Below are 7,896 nucleotides of genomic sequence, written 5' to 3' on the forward strand. Positions count from 1 at the left end.
CTAACTCAAAATATAGCTCCATCAATATAACTTAATCATTAGCGTTCACCTTATCCTACTGCTAGTTGTATTATACAGTAATTATTACCTGTCTGTAATTACTCAATTACTCCCAAATTACTCAAATTTAGTGATACGTGAGTCGCAGCCTCTCTTACCTGAGGTCATGAGGACACTGACTGTTCGCCTTCGTAATATTCACTGCAAATTAGGTTTACGACTTGTTAGATTTAATAAGACTTGTTAGGTTCGGTTTGATTTAAAACTTGTCCGAGACGCTTTGCATGCTTATGTATACAAAAATACATATCATATACAAAATAAAATCGTTTAGTTAATTATGATCTGGTATACTCATAGATCATGACACATACGTGCCTTTGGCAGCTGTGTCATTGTTGTGTATCTATGTATTTACGTATGTAGCTTAGCCTAGCATTTTAAAAGCACTACAATTACCTTCTGTTGTTGATTGGTCAATAAATTCCTGACCTGTATGTTTGACAAATCTCTCACCCTGTCCATGGGGGACAGAAGAAAATGTATATATGCTGGTTAGCATTGTAAATGTGTGGCCACGTCTGTGGTAGAAATTAATAAGAATAATAAAAAAAATTCTTCTGAAAGGTAAGATACCTCTGAAAATTTGCACCCTCCCCCCCCTTCCGCCCTCCCACCCTCCCCTCCCTTACCTTGCCGCATTCCATCCTGCCATTTTTACCAAGCCGTCTCACATACTACCTTCTGCCGTCGCCCTCCCTGCTGCCCTTCACCCTGCTATCCTCTACCAGGGTGTCCCATCTCCCTTCCCCTACCAACCCCTCACCCTGCCATAACCAGAGGTGGAGTGGGTGGAGATAAAGAGGGAAGAAACACTTGCCCTGGACATAGCCTCCCGCACCACCCACCCGCTCCAATACTAGTTTGTGATCGCCCCTCACTAACGCGCGTTCGCCGCTCCTCAGTGATGCAGAACAGAGATGGGACTTTACTTGCCATAACTCAGCCTGGGTAACCATCACCCCCCCCCCCCCCCCCCCCTGCCCAGGTGCCCCTGTACCAGCGCTGCCCGGGGCACCATCTCCACAAATTCCTGTTATCATCGCTCTCAATTGGGAATTTTATATAATTACATTTTAAAGTTGCAGTTGGCAACGTTGTAAGAGAAGGTACTTTAAGGAGCACCGGCGCCCTCAGTCCTCAAATTCCTTTTTAGGTGCGTTTTTTTGTTGGTTAGTTTCGAGAGGTGTCTGGAGGCTGCTGGCGACGTCTGCCTTCTCTTACTGCGCAAAGCCTCACATTCCTAATACCTCATATCTCATTCCAGCCTTACATTCCTAATACCTCATATCTCATTCCAGCCTTACATTCCTAATTCCTCATTTCATGTAATGTTATAAATCAGAGATCTTTTAGAACGCCCCCAGCAATATAATAATCGAAGCGAGGCCTATTTTATCAACAGTTCTGTTTTAGATGCACAAAGAATCACATGATGTGTCAATGAGAAAGTCACTAGGAGCCGTGAGGAGAATAAGACAAGTGTAGGAGATAGAATTCCTTGACTACAAGCCTGGGTACATGGGAGGTGGTGGCATTGTGTGTAACCCTGATTAGGCTTCAGTGGAAGCCTCAGAAACCTTAGAAGATTCAGTTGAATCCCAGGTTGTTATGCTTTTTGACCATGTCGTCGTGGTGTAGTGGTCTAGAGCGTTTGCTTGGGAATACCCAGTGCATAGGTCCTGGCTCATGGGTCCTACTGATTTTCTAAGTGTTCAGTTTAATTAGTGTGTCCCCATCCTACAGGCTGAGTGGCAGAGTCGAGGTTTCACCGTTACAAGTGAAAAGTTACATAAAAGTTACTCACCGTTACATAATGGGTCCACGAACTGGACTCCATTATGTAACGGTGAGCTTGTTACATGTTAATTTGCCTATCATGCTCCCCCCTCCCGCGCCTTATCATGCAGTGAGCGGCGGCGGGAAAGTTACAGCCACCTACAGTACGCAAACTTTTGAAGCTTGGCTTGAGACTTGTGTTACAGCACCACTAAGGCGGATTATTTGTTGACTTATGACTGGTATAAATTCATATATCGCACTTTGATGTTTGGGATTATGTCGATTTGAAGAAACCAGTTGATGTCATTTATTTCAAACCTGTTCTCTTGATAGCACGTCGCATTTTGACGTATACTTTACCTAAAGACGAAAACTGTCGTACTAGCAAATGATAGCGGCTCGCGAAATTGATATATTGTCTGGTCGTCTGTTTGTGGGTCCTCTGGTGGTAGATTAAGCTAAGGAACAGTGAAACAAAAGATAACTTTTTCTTCCTGTCTCTTACCTAAAAGGAAAATAATAACATAACTTGTTAGAACTGGTAAAATTAAAACAAGAAAAAATAAACTGTATTCAGTTATTTTAGTACCTATTTCAGCATTTCAAATTCGTGCTAGCGAGCCTAGTCGGTCGTGATCAAGACCTGTGATCATGGCGGCTCTTCACGATCCAATAAGGCGGGTGTTCAGTTTTTGTTCAAACATATCGCCAAAATCGCAAAACACGGCAGCAATTTGAGTAGGAAATGCAAGTATCTTAAATCTCTGAAATCAGCGGATGGGGACAAGGGTCGAATTATCATGGGTATCGCAGGCAGACTTCAGCCATACAGCGCTGTGTAGCGTAGCACTGTCTTGCCGTGACGCCTTGTGTGAGAAGTGCACAACCCATAATGGGGTTGAAATGTTCGGGACGAGAGTTTTATACCTCACATCATATACATATATATGAATATATACACATCATACATGAAGCACATATATTTCATAGATGTATACATGTATGTACACTGCACAGGCGTATTCGCGTGTGTACACTGCACAGATGTGCTGAGAGAGCTCTAGCATGTATAGAGCAGCACATATGGTCGAGGAGACGAGACACATAGAGGGGCCCGAGACCAGCAGGCGCCGCACATAATGACACATGATTGACACTCCCAGTCTAATGTTACGGTTCTCTCCCACGCTCACATGCAAAGGCCACTTGCAATAACCGCCTCTCACTTACATTTAATAATTTAACTTTCTTATTTTCATTGTTTATATATATATATATATATATATATATATACATATATATATATATATATATATATATATATATATATATATATATATATATATATATATATATATATATATATATATATATATATACATGCATGTCTCATTGAATATGACCGCATATTCCGTATTAACTATTTTCTGATTTAGGGCTTCTATCCCTCTTACTAGTGCTCTTGCATCAGGGTTCACCTGGAAGAGGAGTTCACCAAAAGTCATGTTCTTTTTCAAGGTGAAGAAAAAGAATTGAATAACCGAAGAATGTATTACACTTATTGTAAAATCGCACGACATTTCGAACCTACATGGTTCATTCTCAAGTGATGTTACAGATCAGAACATATTTTATACTAAAAGTGGGCCAGATGAATACAAATGGATCGAACAATGGGGTCAGGTGTAAACAAAGGGTATACATTGGGTAGACATGAAGGAAAAAAGAAGCTAAGGATCAGAAGGTTAAATAGGGTACATACAAAGATTAATCAAGCGTAGTGGGCGCTGTTTGTCGAGCAGTGTCTTCTATGTTGGCATCTTGACGTTCTGGTCTTGTTCTTACTCTCATGGTGGGTAGAGTGAATAGATCCGTAATTTGAGTATTTATGGTAGGTTGTTCTAATTTTATGTGACTTTTACAGCCTATTGTGCACAAATCCCCATGCAGTTTTCAAAATATCGGAAATATCGCAAATCTGACTCATGATCATTATTTAATAGTTAAATTCTGGCTCACTAAACGTATTTGGAGTTTAAAATTACGACTTTTTATACCGAAAATATATATGCTAATTAGAGAAAACGGCGATGGGTCACATTTTGCCCAAACCCCCATGCAGTTTTCACAATATTGGAAATATCGCAAATCTGACTCATGAACGTTATTTTTGAGCCGAATTCTGAATCACTGCACATATTTGGAGCTTGAAATTACGACTTTATATACCGAAAATATGCCAATTAGTGAAAACAGCGATTGGTCATATTTTGCCCAGACCCCCATGCAGTTCTCAAAATATCTGAAATATTGCAAATCTGACTCATGAGCGTTATTTTTTAGCCGAATGTGCTCACTGCACATATTTGGAGTTTGAAATTATGACTTTTTATTCCGAAAATATATATGCCAATTATTGAAAATGGCGATTTGTCACATTTTGCCCAAACCCCCCTGCAGTTTTCAAAATATTGGAAAAATCGCAAATCTGACTCATGAACCTTATTTTGGAGCCGAATTCTGTCTCACTGTACATATTTGCTGTAGTGAAATTACGAATTGTTATACTGAAAATATGCGAATTACTGAAAACTATGATGGCTGACATTTTACCCAAACCCCCCTGCAGCTTTCATCTCCAAATATGCGCAGAGAGCCAGAATTCGGCTCAAAAATAACGCTCATGAGTCAGATTTGCGATATTTCCGATATTGTAAAAACTGCAGGGGGGTTTGGGGCAAAATGTGACCCATCGCCGTTTTCTCTAATTGGCATATATATTTTCGGTTTAAAAAGTCATAGTTTTAAACACAAAATACGTTTAGTGAGCCAGAATTTAACTCCTAAATAATGATCATGAGTCAGCTTTGCGATATTTCCGATATTTTAAAAACTGCAGGGGGGGGGGGGCAAAATGTGACCCCATCGCCGTTTTCACTAATTGGCATATTTTCCGAATAAAAAATCGTAATTTCGAACTCCAAATATGTGCAGTGAGCCAGAATTCGGCTCCAAAATAAGGTTCATGAGTCAGATTTGCGATTTTTCCAATATTTTGAAAACTGCATAGTGGTTTGGGTAAAAATGGGACCCATTGCCGATTTTTGGCATATTTTCAGAATAAAAAGTAGTAATTTCCAACTCCAAATATGTACAGAGAGCCAGAATTTGGCTCCAAAATAAGGCTCATCAGTCAGATTTCGATATTTCCTATATTTTGAAAACTGCAGGGGGGGGGGGTTGATGGCACTACTGTAGGTAGTAACTAAGTGATTGTAGCCTATCCACTGCTGCCCATTGGATGGGGGCTGTGTGCAGGACAAAATTATTAAATATGACACTAGTTCTCCACATGTCATTTGCTTAATTTAGAAACTGTACTTTTGGTCGATCTCGAACCGTTTGATGATGTGACGACGTATATTGAATTTTGCAACTAGCTCATCAAGATTGTAACTTGCTTAGCTAAATGAATTGTGGGTTTCAGTCCCTGAGCCCATTATGATCCTCTGTAACCCTTTCCACTACCCCCCACAAGATGGGTATGGGGTGCATAATAAATGAACTAAACTAAAGTAAATGTTATTGCATGCATACAATATTCTGTAAAGTTAATGTAATATTATGGCTTATTCTCCTCCATATACAGATCTGACATGTCTTAAACAATAAAGCTAATTTTTCATTAAAACTATTTTTGGCTAGATATGCTGCGACAAATATGTCCTGCTCAAAAATTAAGTTTTCCTTCAGTAGAGTTTTATGGCTCTCCCTCTATATATACTGTATATTCTGTTATTAACCCTCTTCACTCTTTGATGGAGTTACTGTAATTTATATTAATGGTGGTGGTTTAATTTTTGGTTTAAGACAAGCTCAGAATTGTAAACCAAACCCAACTTGACCACTCTTCTCCAAAATGGAGTGTTTATGCTGCCTTCTTGTGTTAAAACGTGCCCAATGAGGAAGAGATTGTTGTGGGTTCAGTTGTAACACCCAGGACCTCCCCCCCCCTTAGAGTTCACACCCAGGGAAGCCTTCTCCAAGAGGTCAGCCCAGATGACCTCCGGTTTATCTTGTATATTGATTAAAAATTCCTGGGTTAGTCTTAGTCAGCATAGTTTCAAGTATGTAATATTTCATGCAAGGAAATTAGACTCCAGATTCTTATGTGTAAACATCCCTGGATCTCCCCCTTTTGGCCAGGTCAGAGGTCAGTCACACACGTAATTAATAACTCCTCTCTTGAAGAGTGTAGGGTGAATGTCAAACAAGCTTTTTGAAATATTTCTTGAGTGTACACTCTTGGTGGGTAGCAACAGCAGATCTCCCCCTCCCCCTGTGGGGGTTGTATATAGAGGGCCTGTAGGAACATAGGAGAGCAGAGGGTGGTACACCGGGATCGAGAGCGGGGCTGTGAAGAACATCTCAGCCAGGGAGAGACAGATAGCTTAAGGTAATGTGTGTGGTCTCTGAGTTTTTGTTCCATGTCCAAATTTCTTAACTTTTTGCCAGTGTTAGGATAGGATTTATAATTGGTGATTGACATAATTTTGGTCTCAATAAACTTACGTGAAATTTCCCGTCTGTGTCAATTGTTGAATCCTCTTAGCCTTTTGGATATAGTGGCTGACAACCGTCCCATAATTAATGACAGTTATAGAAAGTACTCTCCAAGTCAAGCAATGTTTCTTGCCTCGTTGCTTGATATAGTTTCAATAGTCAAAGGCAGATGGTGGCAGCGTATTTCATCCTGTGTTAGCATCTCCTTGTTGGCAGTGTACTTTGTAGTCCCGGTGTAACCATCATATGTCAGCCCATAACAGTGTTACCAAGTGCAACCGATGAGGAAGTGTTACTCAGGATAGTTAGTGTTCCATTATAGTGGTGTTCCATTATAGTGGTGCATTGTAGGGCGGTGGTACATTTTAGGGTGGTGTTACAAGAGAGCGGTGTTACACAGTAGTGGGGTAAATAATCTTTAGCCATGTTCCTGTTAGAATTCTGAATTAAAATTTAGGGTTGAACTTTGCAAGTCATCACCTATGCAGTTGACTTGAGATGATTATAATATTCTCAGCTCTTTTGAAATGTCAGTAAATTGTTTAGTCACTACACAATCAAGATTCAGGTACAAACATTCCTATAACTTCAGCAAATGGAAAAACACCAAAGGCTGGAGATGTTTCAGGGTAGGAATAATTGTGGAGGAAGATATGAGGTTGATTGGTAGAACTTAAAACGGGGGGGGGGGGTCAGAGTATAACTATTTTGAGAGCTCACTATAAAGGATGATGAATGAGCTGTTGTAGATAAGACCAGAGAAAATAGAAGCCGTCTTCCTCATGGATCAATGAAAGAGTGGCATTAGTGAGCATATAACTTGGTAACAGGATATACATTTAACAGTCTGATTACTTTAGTATGATGGCATAATGTTGAGTCCTTGGATAATAGAGCCAGTTTTAAATATGGAAGTAGCAGCATCATTTCCAACATTTCTCAAGAATTCTGTTTATTAGTTTGTTTCATTTGTGAAGCAGTAATTTTGAAATGACAAATTAACAGAACTGAGGATTATCTTGGCAAACATAGATTATGACTAACACTAATAGGGAAATAAGTGCCATCAAAAGTATGCGTCCATAAAAGATCAACTGGCAAATTCACACCAGTTGCTCAATCCGTCATCATTCTATTATGCAGGAAGAACTGCACGTCCGAGTCATCCAATAAGGTTAGCAGACTTCTAGATGTTACTACTGCTAGACTTAGGCTCGGCTGCAAGTACCCCTGGGAGTTTTTAACACATGCTGATGTAGATTTGACTAAATGTAAACTCTGTCAGCAGAACTATTCGCATACTTTGCGTTATTATATAATGGTATGTGAAAAATCGCGAAATTCGGAGATAAAACCATCAATGGAGTCCAAGAAATGTGTAAGTACTTCATTCATAATGATGTGCTGCCAGGAATCTTAGCAAAGTATCCAAAATTTGCTTACTGCAGGTAATGCATGCATATGACTAATGCTGCCCCCCCAAAAAAATTG

This window comes from Procambarus clarkii, chromosome 1 (assembly GCF_040958095.1).
Source record: "Procambarus clarkii isolate CNS0578487 chromosome 1, FALCON_Pclarkii_2.0, whole genome shotgun sequence".
Taxonomy (NCBI): Eukaryota; Metazoa; Arthropoda; class Malacostraca; order Decapoda; family Cambaridae; genus Procambarus; species Procambarus clarkii.